Source organism: Mesoplodon mirus, assembly GCF_964341445.2.
Source record: "Mesoplodon mirus genome assembly, chromosome: 4".
Taxonomy (NCBI): domain Eukaryota; kingdom Metazoa; phylum Chordata; class Mammalia; order Artiodactyla; family Ziphiidae; genus Mesoplodon; species Mesoplodon mirus.
Window position 1 is genome coordinate 27,406,725 of NC_138979.1, and position 21,859 is coordinate 27,428,583.

The 21,859-nt window shown below is 50.2% G+C and overlaps 1 protein-coding gene across 1 annotated transcript in view; it reads left to right on the plus strand.

Annotated features, from left to right (window-relative positions):
- The window catches only part of PITRM1 (pitrilysin metallopeptidase 1), a 136,489-nt gene that overhangs the window by 27,719 nt on the left and 86,911 nt on the right, over positions 1 to 21,859 (plus strand). The gene's annotated exons all lie outside the window — the stretch shown is intronic.

The window sequence follows — 21,859 nt, forward strand, 5'->3', positions numbered from 1 at the left end:
GTGCCACCTGTTAACTGATTTCCAGTGAGACAGGACTGCAGTCCTGGGGGGTCGGTCTTCCAGGGCCTGCTTGGTTGGCATGAGGCTTACTCTGTTGTCTGTAGAACCAGCTCTGCAGTCATGGTGAGCGCGGCAAATCGGAGCATAAGTGAAGCATTGAGGATGGTGAGCCAGCGATTGGTTTCTCTTCTCTCCGTCCCCTGGGATGATACAGAGCAGAGAAGCCAAGGCCAAGGCCTCCACGGATGTGGGTCGGGGAGGGGAGGGAGCCTGGGCTCCTCCGCCCACCTGCTCAATCGCGAGCATCATGCAGGCAGCTGGGGAAGGACAAGCACTGCCTGAGACTCGTGCTAAGGGAGCTGTGTGCTAGGGAAGGAGCAGGTGCAATCTGTCCTGGCTGGGAACACAGCCGTTGTGCACGCTCTCAATAAAGTAGGACTCCCAGAATGTCCCCACGATCCCAGGACACCTCATGCCATCATGGAGAGCAAATCCACACCGTGTCCGTTTTCTAGACGACCTCCGAGGTGAAAGGTTTAGGGTGCATCTCCTTTAACTACTGAATCGGGGCCGAGAGCTCTCGGAAATTACGCTGAAAGCAGAACTTGAGAATCCAGGCAGAGTCGAAGGAAGAAGGCTTTACTCTGACTGACGTCCAGAGCCTGGCGCCCTCCACCCAGCTCCTGTTCCTTCTCCCTACGGCCGCTGCTGTGTGAGGTAGATGCTCGCAGCCTCAGCCAACCATGCTCGTTTCTTTTCGGTTCCTTCCCTAGAGCCGCTCTAGTAAGAGAGGAGCACCCCGTCTGTGAGCCCTGCCCACCTGCGCACACGTCTCCCTGGCAGCCCCGAGTCCTGTGCAGTCGCTGGTTATTTTAATTGAATGATAAAGGATGTGGGTGTGAATTAATTCTACAGGCAAGTAGGGCTAAGGGATGGATTATATGGAGAAGAGAGTCTTTTTAGTGCAAACTTTGGTCCACTCAGGATGCATAACTCATAGCAGGACCAGTAACCTCAGCAGGGCCGCTTCCTCCTGGAACCTCTGGTCTATCAGGGACTCCCCTTGATGTCCACGGTAGGATGGAGACCGTGGACCAGGGGATGAGCTCAGACCCAAAGCCGCATGCTCGCTGGTTCTTATCCATGAAATAAGCTGCCGCCTTGCTTACCTCCAAAACGCCCTTTGAACTCTAAGAGGAGAGATTTTACTTGTTCTCTCTGGGATGCTAATCTCTCTGGGACTGCTGAGAGTGCAATGCGAGGATAGGAAAAGTGCACTGGAACAGAAGGGGCTAACCCTCAAGCCCAGAGGTGGGAGATGGGTCTGCTTCACTTACTGGCCCAGGATCTTGGCCCCGTCCTTCCTCTGGGTGCACTGGGCTAGACGGGGAGTGAGAGGGCTGTGCGTGCAGAGGCCACGGGTGTTCCTGGAACGGCCTGCACGTGAGGGAGGGATCCATGCGGTGAACCAGGATGGCTGGGCCAGGGAGGCGCCTCCCACCCGAAGACTGCTTTACAGATGGGCGAGAAAGTGGAGTTGTGAACGTCACTGTGACGCACATTTATTGTTAACGTTGTTCTGGCAAACGCTGTGCTGCAGACGCTCCCACCCTCCCACTGCTCCTGCCAGAACGTGTAGTTTGAAAGGACACTTTCAGACCCCTCCTTCCACAGAATTCACCTCTGGAGACTGAGCCGCATCCCGAGAAGGCATGGTCTCTGGAGACTGAGCCCCATCCCGAGAAGGCATGGTCCAGTTGTCAACAGGGAAGCACGCTCACCTGTGCTTCATTCATATGGAAAATGCGGTGAAACAGAAATTAAAGTTTTCTCTCACATCTTCCGTCTCCGGACTCTGGTAGACAAGGAGTAACCATAGTAACAGATGCCTGGAGAATGGAGCAGTGGGAGGGGGGTGAGGAAGACGGGGAAAGTGACCCCCTCCCCCGGCCCTGGGGCCCCGTGTCCTCAGGAAAGTCTCACCTCCCTTCTCTCACCTGGATTTTGGTGGAAGATGTTTTCCTCTTTCTCCCAAAATTACCAGGAAGAGAAATAGACAGAAAAACCACCTAACAAATATAGACTATACTGAATACAGAGAGAAAATGCAGAAGTGAAACCATTCCTTACACACACACAAATTCCCTCAGACTGAGAGAGTCACCTCAGTTTTAAAGATAGAGTGGAAGTTTGCTAAAAAAAACCAGTATTGATTGCAAGTGTTTCCAATGACATCAAATAAAAATCAGACCATTGGGGTCATTTCAGAAATAGACCTCTCACCGTGGTGCTGAGGACAATGTCAGGTCACGGAGAGCACCTCGGCCCGAGCCATCCTGCCTCTCCCAGGCCAGGAGGAAAGGCTCTCCCTGGGGAGAGGCCTCGAGAAACCATCCTTCCTAAGGCGCCCCCCCCCCCTTATAAACAGGATTTTTTTTTTTTTAATTACAAAATGTCGGGAAGGACAAGGAGGCAAGACGTTCCAGGTGGCAGGGAATGGATTTGCTCCTCAGAATGATGTGCCGGAAAGGACATGAGGTGGGAGGCAGGACTGGCCTTGGGGATGGTTTTCTGGGGCGCAGGACCAGGCTTCCCCCAACCCCCGAGGCCCTGCCCAGAACTCGGTTGAACTCGAGAAAGTGGAAAACACAGCCTCCCCCACGAGGCCGCCAGCAGAAGCCAGCGCACCCTGGGCTGCTTTCCTGAACGTTTGCCCAGGTTGCACTTCCAAGGGCGTTTTGGCCACAAGAACTCCGCTCAGCTTCGGCCTGTTCACCTCGAGTGGACAGAGGAAGCGTCTCAGCCCCAGATTCTGAGGCCACAGGAGCTGCCAAGAAGGAGGGAGCGTCTGTTCCTGCCTGCAAGATCGGGCCTTCTGAGTAAATATTTGTGTCCTTTGGTTAATTGCATAAAGTATCTGTCTTTGTCACTAAACGGGAGGTATGCATGTTTGTTGACTCCTGCTGTCAATCCATAGGCAACAGGAAATATTGCAAAATCATTTTAAAAACTCAGAATAGAATAGAGTGAAACTTTCTCCTAAGGAATAAATTGCTAAATAATTTTTGACCACTTTAAAAAATAATAGAAGTTAATAAAAGAGGCAAAAGGGATTGTTCTGTGTAACCAGCAGTGAGTAGGCAGGCAATTTGATGATGAAGTACATGCTTGGAACAATAAAGGATACTGTTCTTTTAGCATTTTTTAAAAAAATTTTCTGGATGTGAACAGCTAAGAGTTGACCATTGCTTCTCCATTCCAAATCACATCCCTTAATATGGGAGGAGGATTGCGGACCTTCATTATCTACATGTAGCCTCCTGAAAATCAAAGTTTTGGGTTTTTGTTTCCAAAAAACAGAAGTACTCATTTTATTTGACTTGATGAAAAGTGGCATGATTGAGCTCAGAGACCTGGATTACAATCCTAGCTGGGCAACCTTCAGCATTTACCTGCCAGCTTTCTTTCACGTTCTGCTTCCTCACTGTAAATGAAGAGGTAAAGGAACCAAATTCTCTGTAGCACAAAAAAGTGATGAGCCGGGTGCATGGGTAGATTAATAAATAAGAAAGCAGTAGATTAGATAAAAATGGTAGGTAGAATGATGATAAATAGTTGATAGGGATAGATGATGGACCCATGGGTAATAGATGATAGATTAGATATAGAGAGAGATGATAAATAGATGATAGATAATAGGTGACAGACAGATGATAGACACAATGTAACAGACAACAGATGACAGAGATAGATACATAATAGACACATAGATGATAGATGATAGAGAAAACAGAGATCTTCAATCAACAGATAATAGATGATTCGATAGATAGATGATAGATAGATAGATAGACAGACGGACAGGTGTGTTACTCGAGCAACAACATTCATTCCTGCTCCGTGGCATGACCATAGGTATTCATAAGGAAAGATGTCAGCAATGATTGAAATAAGTTTTAAGTCCTCAATACTAATCACAGATGTTAAAGCTGTTATCCCCAAATATAAGCCAATACAAAAAAGGAAACAGACCAATAGTTCTCTTTAAAATAACTTTTTATTTTATTTTTATTTTATTTTTTATTGAGGTGTAGTTGATTTACAATGTTGTGTTAGTTTCAGGTATACAGAAAAGTGGTTCAATTATACAAATTCATATATATTCTTTTTCATATTCTTTTCCATTATAGGTTATTACAAGATATTGAATATAGTCCCCTGTGCTATACAGTAAATCCTTATTGTTTACCTATTTTATATATAGTAGTGTGTATATGTTAATCCCAAACTCCTGATTTATCCCTCCCCCACCCCCTTTCCCCTTTGGCAACCATAAGTTTGTTTTCTGTCTGTGAGTCTGTTTCTGTTTTGTAAATAGTTCATTTGTATCATCTTTTTAGAGTCCTTATCACTTATTTATATAAATGACTGACTTTACTTAGTATGATCATTTCTAGGTCCATCCATGTTGCTGCAAATGGCATTATTTCATTCTTTTTTAGGGCTGAGTAGTATTCCATTGTGTGTATATGTTTGTGTGTGTGTGTGTATATATATATATATATACATATATATATACCACATCTTCTTTATTCATATGTTGATAGACACTTAGGTTGCTTCCACATCTTGGCTATTGTAAACAGTGCTGCTATGAACACTGGGGCGCATGTATCTTTTCAAATTATGGTTTTCTCCAGATATATGCCCAAGAGTGGGATTGCTAGATCATATGGCAACTCTATTTTTAGTTTTTTAAGGAATCTCCACAGTGGTTACTGTTCTCCATAGTGGCTGTATCAATTTACATTCCCACCAACAGTGCAAGAGGGTTCCCTTTTCTCCACACCCTCTCCAGCATTTGTTATTTGTAGACTTTTTAATGATGGCCATTCTACTAGTGTAACATAACTTTCTTAAAAAAAGAAAACACTACAGATATTTTTAACCAAGTTGTCATTGATGGCTGAAGATTCTTTTTGTCGGAAAGATCACTGCACGTGAAGGCATCTCACATCACGCTCACTGTTTTAGATATGCTATTTTTTTTTTTTTTTTTTTTTCTTTTTGCGGTATGCGGGCCTCTCACTGTTGTGGCCTCTCCCGTTGCGGAGCACAGGCTCCGGACGCGCAGGCCCAGCGGCCATGGCTCACGGGCCCAGCCGCTCCGCGGCATATGGGATCCTCCCAGACCGGGGCACGAACCCGTATCCCCTGCATCGGCAGGCGGACTCTCAACCACTGCGCCACCAGGGAGGCCCTATGAACATTCTTATGGACTGGGAATTTTTCCTTCTGTCATGTGTACCTTCTGGTTGAGTCTCTCCTGATCCACCAGCTGAAATTCCCACATGGGGCTTGACTGTGCTCAGCCTGAGAAGGTGGAGGATAACTTTCAGCAGAAATGTAACAGAAAGCTGTTTCTGAGAGAGAAGTTAAAGACTGAATCCCAACAATAATATTTTCAAATTTGAAGTGTCTCAGTATGTTTAGCATAAATAGAATTGAAGTGAACACTAAGAAAGGACAAAGAAAAGTGTGCATTTTCTATCAAGATAATGTTGTGACTTTGCAAATGACTGTAGTGTAACAGTGAAGACTACCTAACCTGTGAGGAGCTGTCCCTTGGCCGTAGACACCAAGGTGTCCAATGCAGGAGAAAGGGGGCAGTGGGGCAGCTGTGGAGTCCTTCTTTACATTTCCTTCAATGACAACTGGAATTCTAAGTTTTACTTTCTATTTTGCATATTTTTTCTTTTGAGTATGTGGCACAGAGATATATAAAAAGGTAAAAATATGGATTGACAAAGAATTTTTCATTATTTAGAAGAAATACAAGATTTAAATTCTGGTTGTGCATTAAGATCAACTTAGTTTGTACACTCAGGAGACCTCATATTTAGGGATCTGATTTGATAGATTTTGTAGGTTTTTGTAAATATCTATGAAAAATATAACTTCAGCGTTTATGAAAATTTAAAGTTGAACAAAGCAAGAATTAAACCATGCTGTTAAAGATGTCATCAAATTCCCAAGTATGAGTAAGAAAAACCAAAACAGTGGGCAAACCAGGCAGTATTGGAGGCAACTTGTGTGAGGTGGGGAACACACAGGGCCTGAGCACCTTTCGGGGCACGTGGGCTCCTGACACGTCGGCCACATTCGTGTTGCCGTGTAAACAGGTGCGCGGGCTTCAGGAAGTGGGATTTGAATGGCAGATGATGGTGGCCACTGGACTAAGAGACAGAATTACATAAAAATCTTCAAAAGAAGGGGGAAACGGTTTGCACCTCAAGCTTTAGAAACCATTGCAGTTGGTGGCATCTTCTCGCAGTTGGTTGCGTTTCCAGCAGGAACAGACAGACCCGTCCTGGCCCTGCCAGCCTCTCCTGCATCAGGTTTAGCAGGACTGGGAAACAGCTGGTTGCTTCCAAACCTTCCAAACGGTGGAACCATCCCCACTGAGGAGTCTCCACGCCCGTTGTGGTTTGAGGGTTGGAATCAAGAGCAGAGGAAGCCATGGGGCTGCCTGAGTGGCGTGGGGACCTGGGGCTGCCTGAGTGGCGTGGGGACCTAGGCAGCCCCAAGATGGTCTGGAGGGAGGAGAGAGAAAGTCCAGGACATGGTCCACGATGAGACGAGGCAGCGGACATTAGCACAAGGTGGTGGGAGCTTTAGGAGCCTAGAAGAACAGGGGTGCAGGTAGTTTGGGGGGAGAAATACGGTAAATGATGCTTCTTTCTTTCCTTTGCGCGCTCCCCCTAGTGACACGCGCAGTCACAAGCACCAGAACCAGCAGAGCTTGGTGGAAAGAGCCATCGCCTTGCTGGCCCGCCCTCCAGCTGCTCGGCTGTGCTGGGGGCCTTGCTGCCTGACTGTGCGTGGTCCACGCCACTGGGGAACGCTGGAGGTCCTGTCAGAGTGGACTTACCTCCGTCTCTGCTTTTGCCAAAGGCACGAAACCTCTGGGCATCAGTTTTCTCGTGAATAAAAGGAGGACATGCACCTGACCTTCTCGTAGGATCAGACGAGCACAGAACGCACAGTTCATGCTGCTCCTGCGTGAAGAACTGACAGTACAAAGCTTTACGACGCTGTCTCCTGGGCGGAGACATTTTCAGAGTCTGGTTGACACTGTCCTCATTATGTCTGTTGCCCTAGCAACAGCTGTGTGAGGTTTCGGCCCTTACCCGGTGTTGAGCAGAAAATTAGGACCTGAAGCCTTGCTGACGAGCTCGTCACCTTGGTAGCACACCAGGCTCCCAGCAAAGGTGATAAAGTGACTGTGAAGCATCCAGCTCGCAGAGCATAGTCTGACCTTTGCCTCAATTCGAGAACCAAGTACTCCTTTTCAAATATGGAGACACAGCATACATAACAGTATGGAGAATGTAAAAACCTGATGTTAAGTTGGTTACTGTACCAACAAGGTTCTTAGCCTCCAGTCGCTGAGACCATGGACTCCGGTGACCAGACATTTGCAGCAAGGATGCTTTTTTTTTTTTTTTTTTTGCGGTACGCGGGCCTCTCACTGTTGTGGCCTCTCCCGTTGCAGAGCACAGACTCCGAACGCGCAGGCTCAGCGGCCATGGCTCACGGGCCCAGCCGCTCCGCGGCATGTGGAATCTTCCCGGACCGGGGCACGGACCCGTGTCCCCTTTATTGGCAGGCGGACTCTCAACCACTGCGCCACCAGGGAAGCCCAAGGATGGCTTTAGATTCGCAGTGCTAAAGTAGCTACTTCGCTCATTTCAGAATCTCAGCCCATCGTCCAGTGGCTGTTGATCGCTGCACATGTCCTAATGTTTACACCTGATACAGATCGGCTCCTGGAAGAGGGTAACTGAAAGTAGGACCAAAGAGCAAGAACGCAGTTGCACTTTTTAACTAAATTTCTCTAAGAAACATGACTAAGAATTAAGCACCTCTGTGTCGTTTTAGAAAATTAAATCCAGCCAGTGAATGCACATGACTTACCAAAGCTAACATCACTTATACCCCTAGAAACTGCCTCAGTTTTTGTAATTTATGTTGCTTGGGTTTAATCCTAAATTACTTGATTTCTTATATGTCGCAAGACATTCTATTTTTCACATGAATATAAGTCATGAAAAACCAATCTGTTAGGCTGGACCTCACCTTACAAAATATTTGTGTTTCTGAGAGGTTTCAGGCCAAAAATATCCTGTTTTACACGACTGAGCCAGGTTTGCTATTTCAGGGAACTTGCGTCGAATCACTCAAATAAATGATAATTGACATCATCATTCCCTTATTATCCACTAGGAAACTGTGTCCTTTACAGATCTTATAATTGCAACTGCGACCTTGATTTTACCCTTTTTTGGTAAAGTATTTTGCCCTGGGGCTCTCATACGCAAAGATGAGAAACCATGAAAGAATTGTATAAGAAAATGTTTATTCCTCCAGCTGGATCTTAATTTTTGAAGTAAACACTGAATCTTCAGGAAGCAAAAACTGTTTTTCACGCAACTATCAAGGTATGATAACCCTAAACCACAACTGGGGTTAGGGCTTCACACCCACCCTGTCACTTTCTCCAGGGCTCCACTCGGCTTCTGTGAAAACAGCAGATGCCCCAGCCAATTACGGAATACGAGCCACACAGAAGATGGGCTGAGTCACAGATTCCTCCCTTCCGCTCCAGACTGCTGCTCACTCACGGGAGGAAAAGAGAAAATCAGGGAGAACGAATCTTCCCAAGCTGCTCTCATCACAGGCTTGTGTCAAGCAAATGTGTCATGAAAGGGTTCTTCCTTAAAGTAAGAATAGATTTACAGCACATCACTGGGATGAATATAATGAAAAAAAAATGCAATTCAACCAAGTAAAGGGAAAACAGTATAGAGCAAAAAGGTCATTCATTCACACACACACACACACCCGCAGCTCAGACCCATGAAACACCCTGGAGGAAATGGATCCAAGATTCGCACCTCGCCACCCCGCGCCGGGTACCTGGCCTTCTTCTCCCTCCCCCATCTGTTGTCCTGTTCATCTTACACAGAATCGAATCTGCACACTCCTGCCTGAGTCCTCCCTAGGAAGCTGCTCAGCGGACGGGGACTCATGCTAGCTGTGTATCTGCTTATTAAAATCACTACTTATATTAGATGATAAACATTGTCACAAAAAAAGATAGAAAAGGAAGGAAGGAAGTTGATGGAAAAAATCCTGCTTGATATTTTTAAATGTAACTCAAATATGTCAACACATATTCTTGCATAATTTTTTATAGTATATAGGACTCAATTCCTTCTTATTTTTAGGAAAAATAATTCAGATGTAGGAGCCCTATGTACACGTTGCTTGAAATATATCACATATATCAGTGGCCTCAAACCCTTCTAATTAGATTTTATATCATGATACATTGCACATGCACATACACACACACACACACACACACACCATTTAACACTTCATGACATGATACTTTTATTATGTGCAGCGCACTTAAATCTGTTCTATTCTGTTTCCTTCATCTCTCCATCCCTCCTTCCTTTTTTCTAAATTGATCTCATGAGCCTAGTGGGTCAGGACCCACAATTTAAGAAATGTGCCTCCAGATGGGACACTGACCTGAAGGAGGCTGCACGTGAGTCGTGGCTGGTGGTGGCACGTGTGCCAGTGAGAAAGCACAGGCCTCCTCTGACTTGGTACCAAGGCTCTGGGTGACTCCTGAGAAGACCAGGAAAGCGCAGGGCATGTGTAGAGGGGAAAGGAAAGGGCTGGAAGCAGAGGAGGATGGAGGGCATGGCTGCGAGGCTGTCCACGCCTCACGAGACGACTGGAAGTCTCAAGGTAGGCACGGAACAGTGCAAACCAGGCTGAAAAGCGGGCTTTGGAATTCAGGCAAGACGCATCCCAGGACAGCCAGCATCCCTGCTGCCTTCCTCTGGCTGCATCTCTGCCGTAGTAACATCAGCAGCCCTGCGCGTTCAGGGCCCTGTGCTCGGTATGTCCTTGTCTTGTTTACAGGACCCTCAGAAGTTAGTGATGCGCTTTATATCAGAGGGTGGAGGTGCATCCCCTCTGCGCTGAGGCTGCCAGGTGCCTCACCAGCCTGCAGGAAAGTCTCACGAAGACCCCAGACCTCGAGGGATGAGTCAGTGCCAGAGCCCCAGGTGCCTGAGCTTAGAGGACCAGGAATCCCAGTGAGGAGAGGGCTCACCCACTGGCCAACACACAAAGTGTGCGCAAACGCAGAACTTTGTGTGGAACAAAACCACGAATGTGAGAGGGCTTTTCTGAAACATTGACTTCTGCATGGATGGACCTGGAGAATGGATGCTGGGTGAAATAAACCAGACACAGAGAGACAAAGAGCACGTGGTCTCACTTACATGCGGGATCTGAAGCAGTGGAGCTCAGAGCTGGGGCTGGGGGTGGGAAAGTGGGGAGGTGCCGGGCACAGGGCACCCACTTCCCTTATTGGATGAGTAAGTCCAGGGATCGAATGTACAGCATGGTGATTGCAGTGAACAGTACTGTGTTGTGTACCTGAAATTTGCTAAGAGAGTAGATCATGAATGTTCTCACCAATAAAAAAAAACTGGTAACTACATGAGGTGACAGTTGTGTTAATTAATTTAATTGTGATCATTTCACAGTGTGTACGTATATCAAATCATCACATTCTACACTTCAGATATATGCAGTTTTATTTTTCAGTTATACCTCAATAAAGCTGGGGAGAAATCATTTATTTCTGCATTCATTTGACTCAAATGGTCAGAAGGAAAACAATTTGGTATATTTTGCATTTTGTGTTTCTGTGCAGATGACATGGAGATGACACTTTAAAACACTTCACATTGAGTTCACTGAGCATGAGACCAGGTTTCCACAGCCCTCACTCAGGAGGGGAGGTTCACCATTAATCCAAGTGACAGTGACCTGGGAAGTAAACCAGAGTGTCCTTCACAGCACAGACAGTGTTGTCCGCTATGCCTCTGACACTGGGCGTGGTCACCTTCTGAAGTTGCCTATGTCCCCCACGCAGCTACGTCCTGTCTATCCCATCTTCTGGGTAAAAAGCTGAAGTCAGAGGAAAGCCAGTCCTGCAGTTCTGAGTGGTCACCCTTGCTGCGGGACAGGCTTGAGATGGCCGACTTCTGTGGCTCGTCTTGGCCATAATCATGGGACTGATGAACTTTACTGAGTTTACTGGACACAGACGAACAATAAAATTCCCTTTTACATTTGAAAGGTCAAATCAAGACCAAGCCAGTTACAGAAACATGTAAGAATGTCCCCAAAACTGCTCATAACTTACTCGTGGTGTTTTGCTGTTTTTCTCTTCGTGAATTGAGCCATGGCTTACACAGAGGCCTTCATATGTTTGTTAAATTAATGAATTCATTAAACATAATGCAACTACTATGTGTCTACATCATACTCTCATTGTACTGTCTGTATTTTGCCTATCCTATTTCTCTTGTTTTAGGAGTTTAACATATCATGACAGTTAATTTAATGTGTCACCTTGACAGGGCCGATGGACACCCAGACAGCTGGTGAAACATTATCTCTGGGCGTGGCTGTGAGGGTGTTTCTGGAAGAGAGGAGCATTTGAATCGGTGGACTGAGTGAAGAAGGCCACCCTGTCCATTGTGGTGGGCACCATCCAATCTGAATAGAACAAAGAGGTCCATCTTCTCCTGCCCTCGGACATCAGAGCTCCTGGTTCCCAGGCTTCGGACTCAGACTGAACGCCTCCCCCCTCGGCCTCCCGGGGCCTCCAGCTGGCGGATGGCCGATGGTGGACTGCCTGGCCTCCAGGACCACGTGAGTCAGCGCCTGTAGTAGCTCTCCTCTGTATCTCCCTACATCTCATTGGTTTTGTTCCTCTGGACAACCCCGACTGAGACACATCTGAACCCTCCTCCTCCTAGAGAAGGAAGGACAGTCTGTTTGCCTCTCTGCCCCCCTCAGCAGTGCTTCAACGTAGCTGGGGCCCAGCATGTGTTCAGTACATTGAATTAAAATTCTTGTTTTAGGAAAGCAAGAGGCTGCATTTTTCTAACTCTCTCACAAAACCTTTTTTTAATCTCTTAATCTGATATCAAGTAAATGTCTATAACTTCTGAATATCCAGAAGTGGATATTCAGAGGAGTTGTTGCCCTTGGCTGTTGCTTTCTAGGGAGTAATGGCTTTTATTAATGAATGAACTAAACAAAACTCAGGCACGGATCACAGCCTCTGTGAGCTCAAGACCGGAATGCCAGCTGAGGCTGGGGTATTGACCTACATTAGCTGGATGGTGGTTTAGCGATGACAGTGTCAGAGCACCAGCTAGCCCAGCTGCTGCGCACAGGCTGGTCTTGGCCCCGTTCACCTGCAGGGGCGCTGTGTGTGGATGCCTGGCTCTCCCCTGCCGTTACTGCTTCGTCATCACCCACTCGTCGCGGGCAGCCACCCCTGAGGTCCCCTGTGCACGTTAGACTTACCCTGTCTGTGGTGGCAAGATGGGCCCCCAGGAAATGACAAATCCCACTGAGTCGGCCTTGACACCCACCCGAGCCCCTCACCCACCCAGCGCCTCCATGTGGCTTGGTGATGCCCAGAAGCCGCTCCGAGGCTCTCAGCCAGGCCTTGACTCCCCACGCTGACCTCCCCAGGGTCCATGGCACACCTTATCCACTCCCGAATCAAAGCCAGGGGTCCTCCAGGCTGTCACCATGCTGTGAATTTTAGTTCCAACTTCTCCTCTGCTTGGATAACTGCCTCGGGATTCCTGGCCTCTTGGTGACCTAATCTAGCCCCACGTAACCTCACGGTGCATTTGAAGGCCAGACCTCCCAGTTCCACGGGGCTTGGAGCTCCATGGTGTGGCTGCCAGGCCTCACGTGCACAGTGGTTGCTCCAGCCTCCCTGCTGCAGCATCCAGGCCCTCATCCAGTCCCCAAGAGGAGGAGGGAGGGCCTCATTCCATCACCCGGTAGCTGCTATTACGTAGAAAGCAATTTGTGCCAGAGACAGTACTTTCTAAAGGGTTAATGTTTGGGTTCAAAGGAGCAGATTAACTAGTGGGAGTGCCTGGCAAATGTTTGCAAATAGAGTCTCAGCTCCCATCAAAGCTGGCCACCAAGGAGCTGCCAGCTCTTGGTACGTCCAAGGTCGGCTGTAGAGTCCGATATTTCTGCAGCTAAGCTCCCTCTTCTTTAAAAGAGTATAAGAGTTAGGTCAGCTAATGTGAAAGCTTATGAACAGAGTGGTTGAAAATGACCTCATTCTAGGCATCCCAACACCCAAGATTAAAAGGTTAAGAAAAAGGGTGTCCTCTTTACATCCTTAGAGACCAGCACATCACCTGGATTCTTGCAGGAGAAGATTTAATTTATCATGAAAGTCGAGGAACACAGTACTGACTTGATAGCAGATTAAGGCTATTAAGAATATATGCTAAAATAAACAACAAGCTTTCACCCTACAGGAAGGGTGAGATTGTCCATAATCAATGAGCAAGTCAACTGGAGAACAGGATGAAGCCCGCAATCACCCCGCTTACAGCAGGCACCCTGAAGGTAATGGCCCAGCCCAGGTAAAGAGACGGCCTTCACTCACAGACTGTAAGGCAAGTCGTAACGAAGAGGTGAGAATATAAAACCTATTTAAAGAGAGCTGGCTAACCGGGAATGGTGTCTATGGGTACTATTTGAAAAGGCCTTTCCTAAGTCTTTGTGGTACCTGGGGGCCCCCTGAGAACAGCCAGGCAGGAAGGAGTGGGGAGCCTGGGCGGGCCCCTCAGGGGCCTCATGCCTTGAGCATCTTCTGTCCGTGAGAAAGGATGTCCGACGTCTACAGGGACTAAAGCTCCCTCTAACCCCACCCCCGGAAAGCATCCCGTGAGGAAAGGTGGGAGCTCACACGGCCAGCAGCAGGGGTAGTGCAGTCCCTCCGCGGAGGCGGCGTGATCCGAGTGATCCACGGGCCAGATCCAGGCTCGGGTCGCGTTAAGGACATGCTCAGTAGCTGCTCCCACTCAGGCCGGCTTCTTGGCTCAAGTTTTATGACTCTAAGTACTGAGATTTTGGCATGATGTCGACAAAGTATCGATATTTGGAATGTGCATTTTCTGTTTTTGTTCAAAATATTGTTGGTAGACACAGCTGTACTGTAGCATCCCAGCAAATTGTTTAATTTCCTCAACTTTCCCTTTCACATATTCGTTCTCAGCTTATTAACTGTTTTTTTAAAATAAATTTATTTATTTATTATTTTTGTCTGCATTGGGTCTTCGCTGCAGGCATTCTCCAGTTGTGTCGAGTGGAGGCTACTCTTCGTTGTGGTGCGCGGGCTTTTCGTTGCAGTGGCTTCTCTTGTCTCAGAGCACAGGTTCTAGGCGCACGGGCTTCAGTAGTTGTGGCACACGGGCTCAGCAATTGTGGCTCGTGGGCTCTAGAGCACAGGCTCAGTAGCTGTGGCGCACGGGCTTAGTTGCTCCGCGGCATGTGGGATCTTCCTGGACCAGGGCTTGAACCCATGTCCCCTGCATTGGCAGGTGGATTCTTAACCACTGTGCCACCAGGGAAGTCCCAGCTTATTTAACTCTTACTTATGTAGTTTATTAATTCTATAAGATGTCATGTCTCCCATGAATCAGTATAGCCTGTAAGCAGCTTTGCTATGTCATCGACGTCTTGATGCTTTGGAGCCACCAGGGACAGAACCGTTTAGTGGGGCTGCGAGGGCAGGGACACCTGGGGAGCCGCGGGTGAACAACAAGGGGAAGCCATCCACTGTGGGTTTGCCATCCCAGAGTGCATGACTCAGTCATTATTCCCTGCTGGTTACAGTTCGTGATGAGGAAAAGCTCACCTGGCAGGGGAAGGCGTGTTCTAAGTCCCTGGGAGGTGGGGGTGGTGCAGACCCATGGGCCCAAGTCCTCCAGAGCTGAGGATGGTCACCGCCACTGAGGACTCGGTGTTGGCCAGGCCTCACCCCAGCTCCGTCAGAACTTGGGCCTCCTCCTGGGCCTCCTTCTGGTCCAAGAGCCTGGCTCTGGGGAGGTCGGCCAGTGAGCACTGCAGGCTGCAGGGTCATAGCTGTCGTTCGGACCTCATGATAGATGCGCCGGGGCAGCAAAGGGCTCTCCTCGTGGCCACGGATGGAAGCCACCCACCTGCCATCAGACCACCCCTTCCTCCTCCCCCAGGTCTCCTGTCTCTTCCCCGGCCTCCACCTTGTCTCCCTGCTTCCACACCTCACCCAGAGCACACAACACACACACACAGCCCCCCCACACACACCACACACACAGCCCCCCAACACACAGTCCACACACACAGCCCCCCCACATACACAGCCCCCACACATACACCAAACACAGCCCCCCACACACAGTCCACACACACAGCCCCCCCACATACACCAAACACAGCCCCCACACACACAGACCCCCACACAGACCCCCCACAGCCCCCCCCCACACACAGCCCCCCACACACACAGCCCACACAACAAACACACAGCCCACACAACACACACACACACAGCCCACACACACACATCACACACAGCCCACACACCACACACACAGCCCCCCCCACACACACAGCCACACACAGCCCACACAACACATACAGCCCACACACACAGCCCATGCAACACACACACACAGCACACACAGCCCGCCCACACAACACACACAGCCCACACACACAGCCCATGCAACACACACACACAGCACACACAGCCCGCCCACACAACACACACAGCCCACACAACACACACACAGCCCACACACACACACACATCACATACACACACACACCCCACACACATCACACACAGCCCACACACCACACACACACAGCCCACACACACACACACACAGCCCACACAACACACACAGCCCACACACACACACACAGCCCACACACCACACACAGCCCACACACAACACTCAGCACACACAGCACACACTCAACACACAACCCACACAAAGCACACACAACACACCACACAACACACAGTCACACACACACCACACAGCACACACAACGCACACACCAGGCTCTTTCCCAACTAGGCGCCGCCGTGCTCAGAGACGCTGCGCTGGAGCGGGGAGGTGGGCGGAAGAGGAGTCCCGCGTGGGGCGCCGCCTGGCCTCCCTGCAGCCGCCTCTTTCCTGCACACACGGGCCGTCCCCCACGCTCTCTGCCAAGATAACACCGTCGTTCCCGATGTGCTCGTCACACGGTGAGACATGCCTTGTAGAGCGGGGCTGTTCCCTGTAAATCTCTTTTTCTCACAAATCTGTGTGTGTGTGTGAATGTGTGTGCGTGCGTGTGTATGTGAGTGTGCCCATCCACATGTAATCATGTATGTGTCCGTATATGTGTGTCCATGTGAGCGTGTGCATGCGCACAGGAATCCCACCGCTGACCCTGAGGTCCGTGGAGCCCAGGCAAGCAGTGTGAACATTAAAGGACAAGTGTGTGCGATGCAGGTGCGTCTGTCGCTTGCGGTTCACTAACTGTTTTATTTTAATGCTGATGCTTCCTGAACGTGCACTAAGTTGATGTACTGACAGGGCGAGGCCTTCGTTCGGAGCCCTCACAAGCCTGATCTCATTCCGCGCACAAAATATGAGGGTCTCTGTGTAAATGAGGGTTGGAGACCCGCTCCCAGGAGCAGCCTGACCTGACGTGCTACTGTTGCCATGGTAAGAGGGGTACTCGCCACCAGCATCACAGCGCTGTATCACCAATTTAGTGCTCCACTAAACACAACATAATGCTTCCTTTAATGATGCTGGGCCCGGGTTCCTAGAAATATGGGGCCCCCTGGAGCAAGTGCCAAGATGCAGAATAAAATCACAGGAAACATCTCCTTGTACCCTGCAGGGTGGCTGTTGTTTCCACCACGCAGAAGCTGACAGGTATTTGTCGTTGCTCCTAAGTTGTTCAGCCGATTGCATCTCTAGCCTCAAGTAGCAGTTCTCCAAACCCGGCGTCAGGTGCCTCGGGCTGGAGAGCTGACTGAAGGCCAGCCTAAGTCTGGTCCTCGTGCCATCTGTGCCTGGTAGAGTACGAGGACCGGGCCGAGTCTGCCCCAGGAAGTGATCGCTTCACAAGCCAAAGCTTGGAAACAACAGTAAACGGAAGCCCAGCGGTCGTGGACTTGTGCCGGCGGAGGGACACATTCGCTTTTCTCCAATCCTGTCTGCCCTTGTCTCGACAGGTTCAGAGAGCATCCACCTTGGTTAGGCCCCAGCGCTGTCCCCCATCAGCAGCGCAGGCCTCTCCTCTCCGGCAGCAGGGCCGACATGTGCAGGAGCATCTTCTGGACCTGCTTTTGCCTGTGGTTCCTCTCCCATCTGTCGTACCCGCGGGCAGCACAATGAGCTTGGGTTCTTACAGCCAAACAGAGCCGAGGTCTTGAATTTGGCAAATTACAGACTGGCTCAGAGCCTCTGCTGGGTGGCCTGAGAGGTCCCGGGGAGACGTGAGAAGAGCAGGCAGCCTCCTGAGCACACCTGCAAAGTGCCTATCACTGTGCCAGGGTCCTGCCCTGTTCCGGCCTCGGAAACCCCCAAGCTGCCCGCCGGGTGTGTGGGGATGCATGGCAGGGATGCATAGGACGGAGAGCAGCTCACCTCTGACCTCCAGCGTGAGGAGGGACCAAGAAGGCCCGGCGACAGGCGCAGTGTTAGGGTGGTGCAAAGGCAGCAGGTCACAGGCCCCCAGCTTCCACACGCTCGCCGATGGAGTTTTAAGGGGGCTTCTTCTGCTTTTGAGGATCATGGTTTCACTAAATGATGGAATAATTTTATGCCATTTCCCCACTAATAACCATCACGGTGCTATTCAGAGGTGTGGCCTTAACTCTAGCCATGTTCCTGGGAGGTGGTGGCTTCATTCTGAGGACGCTGGCGACACCTCCTGGGCCTTCGGGGAAGCGTCACAGCTGCGTGTCTGAACTCTGGCCTGGGGAGCAGGTGTGGAGCCCCCGAGCATTGCTTAGTGGCGGCAGGTTAACATCTCCATGCGAATGTGCGCGTCACAGAGGAAAGAAGACCCCGGGCCTCTGAAAGATTGGGTTTCCCATAAGCACCTGATCCCCAGTGGCCACTCGCTGGATGAACCTTGATGAGATGGTGCCTGCGTCCTCGGGTCACTGGACAAAGTGGCCCGGAAGCTGTCACCCCTCCATCCCCTAGAGCCCCTGCCACTGGCTTCCTAAGGCAGAGGGGACACCCATGGTTCCTCCTCATGTTCTGATGTGGACAAGACTTTTCTTTCTGCTCTGGAATTCTCACTGCAGAGGACAGAATGAGTTTTGATCTTGTTTTCAACATCTCCCTAAACAAGAGGGAAATGATGACTCCATTTTTCCTCCATCCCAAAAGGGAAAACTAAATTGATACATTGAGCTAAAAGAGCCCAGGCGGGGGGCTTCCCTGGTGGCACAGTGGTTGAGAGTCCGCCTGCCGATGCAGGGGATACTGGTTCATGCCCCGGTCCGGGAAGATCCCACATGCCGCGCAGCGGCTGGGCCCGTGAGCCATGGCCGCTGAGCCTGCGCGTCCGGAGCCTGTGCTCCGCAACAGGAGAGGCCACAACAGTGAGAGGCCCGCATACCGCAAAAAAAAAAAAAAAAAAAAAAAAAAAAGATCACCACAGTCACTACTTTCCATTTCAAAAGTGGGCTTTGACCACCCTGCCTGATGGGAGGCTGTCTGCAGGTAAATGAAGGTGTTCCTCACTGATGCTAAAGCTAAAGGAAAAAAAAAAAAAGCTTTGTACGATTCTCTGCACAGAATCCACCTTGCCACCCCGCAGCCAGTGTCCCCGGGCCGCTCCTCATGGCTGCCTCCTGGGACGCGGCCGCCCTGGCCTGGACGATCCTGGCCCCTCACCCTGGGCCCGGGGCCATCTCTCAACCGATTCCAGCTCTCCATCAGCTCTGCTTCTGCCTCCTGGCAATGGCGGCCTGTAGTGACGATTTGCAGGCACGCAGCTGGCGGATGTGTGGGGCGGGGCCCCGGGACCTGGGTGGGGGGGTTCTGCACCGGGCTCCCCAACCCCACCTGCTGTGTCCTGGACTGCATGCGGGAAGCCCAGAGACAGTCGAGGTAGTCCCCCTTGAAGCAGAGGGAGCCGGCACGGCCCTTCCCATCACCAGACCCTCGACGGCGTTGGCGTGAAGACTGCGGTTCTTCTCCTGCTGGTTTGAAATAGACATCAATGGCCGTCAATCATGTCAGGCGTTCCCTTCCCAGCCGCGCTCACTGCGGAGCTTGCTCTCGGAAACCTGTTCCCTTGTGAGGAGGTGTGGCAGAAACACAGTTACACATAGTCCTTTTCAGCCACACGTTGTGTGTGGAAACCTCAACGGGGCTTCTGTGGGGAGCAGAACGCTTGCCTTGAGTGTGACGCAGCCTGCAGCCTGGGTGGTATCATTTTGTAAAAAGGATGTCGTGCTATAAATAACTGCCCGCGGCTGGACACGGGGCGGCTCGCGACGGGGCACGGGCTGTGCTCAGCTCTGCCCCTGGGGTCAGAGAATGTGAGTCCCCGTCTCAAGAGGAAAGAGCCTCCTTCCCGCCCCCTTTAACGTCCCAGTGTCTTCCGGGGCCCTCGCCCCCTCCCCACGTTTACCCTCAGGTCTCAGAGGGGAGGCGGTCCCTGGTGATGCGGCTCCTGAGGCCCCTGAGGCACGGCGTCCTGGGAGGGGAGAGGTCCCCCAGCATCTCCCCCAACTCCGGCCGGTGCCCTTTTCACCCTGACCTGGTGAACCGGCCACCTAAGCCACACAGGAGCCCACACCCCCAGGCCCTGAAGGGCGGCCCGACGTGGTCTCTCCCGGTTCGTGCCCCGAGGCTGGCCGGCAGGACGGCCGCTGCCCTCACCAGCAGAGCCACCATCCCACCACGGGCAAGGGAGGTAGAGGGTCGCAGCCACGCGAGGAGGCATGTCGGGAAGGGGCGGGGTCGCACCAGGCACAGGGGACGGTACCCCCTGTTCAGTCCCAGAAACAGGTCCTGACCTTGTGCAAGGAGACAGCTGTGGAGTGAACGAATAAACGAATGAAGGAGTGAGTGGATGAACGAGAGAAGTGAGGGAGTGAACAGGTGAGCGAGTGAGCGGGCGAGCAAACGAGCGGATGAGCGACCGACCTAATAAATGAACAAACAAATGAACAAATGAATACGTAAGCGCACAAGTGAACAAATGAGCAAATGAAGGAAGGAAAGGGTGACCCTTTCTCACTCACTTCCTGTCTCCCGTCCCCTGGCTCCATCCACTCAGGACCCCTGGTGCTGTGCCCCGCAGGCCCCCTTGAGGAGATGCGGGCGGGGAGGGCTCTTAGGGACAGCAGGGCTTCCCTAGAGGTGACACCTGGGCCCTTTCTCGCAGGCTCAGTCAAGAGGAGAGTGAGGTGAGTGAGGGACTCACCTGGGCACGGGATCTCAGTCATCTTGATAAGTGCCATTTTAATGCAGAATGATAAAAAATCAAAATTGATGCAAAACCCCATGACAAAAAAAAAAATCAACATTTTAAATAAAGACAGCATTATTATTCCCAATTTTTTTCTTGCCTCAGGCTTCAATATGGCTCATCACAAAACTGTCTTTATGTCAGATTTTGATACTTTGTTCATGATTTTTTGCATTAATTTTGATGTTTTGACATGTATTAAGATAGTATTTATCTCTATTCCTGAGAGTGGTTTTGTTTTCTTCCTTGTTTGGTGCCTCCTTAAATGTCACACCCAGGTGCATCGCTCGGCCCCTCGCTGGCTGCACCCCGCCCGCGGAGAGGGGTGCTTTGCTCTTGCTCAGAGTCCTGGGGGCTGGGGGTCCTGGATCAGGCACCAGCCACTCAGCGTCCGATGAGAACCCTCTTCCTGGGCTCTTAATGGGTCACATAAAGTCGTCAAGTGGTATCCCATCTATGGAAGTCTTGGAATGATAAGGCAAGTTTTAAGTGACACATTCTTGGAAAAAATATTAAGTATAGAAGGATCTGAACTTGCATGCAGTCGTGTTCACCCCAAACCCAATCACCGGGAGTCTCTGGTTCAGATTCATCTGAGCTGTTTGCTGGGCACTGTTCTGGGCCCCTCACCCCGCCCTGTTCCATCCTCCCCCATTAGCATCCCAGAGGTCCCTGGGCGGACGCCGAGACGGAGTGCACTGGCCAAGTTCTCAGCCGGATAACGTGCCACCAGCTTGAGCAGAGGCCCTGGGAGGAGGGCGGGCAGCCTGGACCCAGAGGGACAGACGTTGTAGGGCATCCGAGAGCCAACACCAGTGAGCTCTCCGTGAGGACGCCATGTGTCTTCCCCACGGAGATAGCAACGCCTACACACCAGGACATCTGAACTCCGTGAAATACAGCTGACATTCTATTTCACAAAAATTATTCTTATTATTACCAGACAGAATAAAAGAGCCCCTCCTCCCCCGCTATTGATTACAAAGGCTTACAAACTCCCTCCAGGAGGATTTTTCCACAGGTTGTTTTATCATCATGGCTATTAAGGTCCTTCCTAGCAAAGTGCTAACATTGTGATAGAGAAATGGAAACCCTTTCTGCCTTTGCAAAGAATTGTTAGGCTGAAGAATATATGAATTGCAAAATAGCGTAACAAAGATTTGCAATGCATTTCTGTCATGTGGAGGAAGAATCGAAGTTACTCGACTTTATTTAAATGTTGTTGACAGGAAGCGGCTGCCTTCACGCCTAGGCGTGGTGACGATTCACACGTACTTATAAACTAAAATGGCGAAAAAGAGACACTTGTCAACACAACCCTTAGAAAACCCAGGGACTCTTGGAACCTGGGAGCAGATTCATGGGAGAAAAGGGAGAAGTTGAC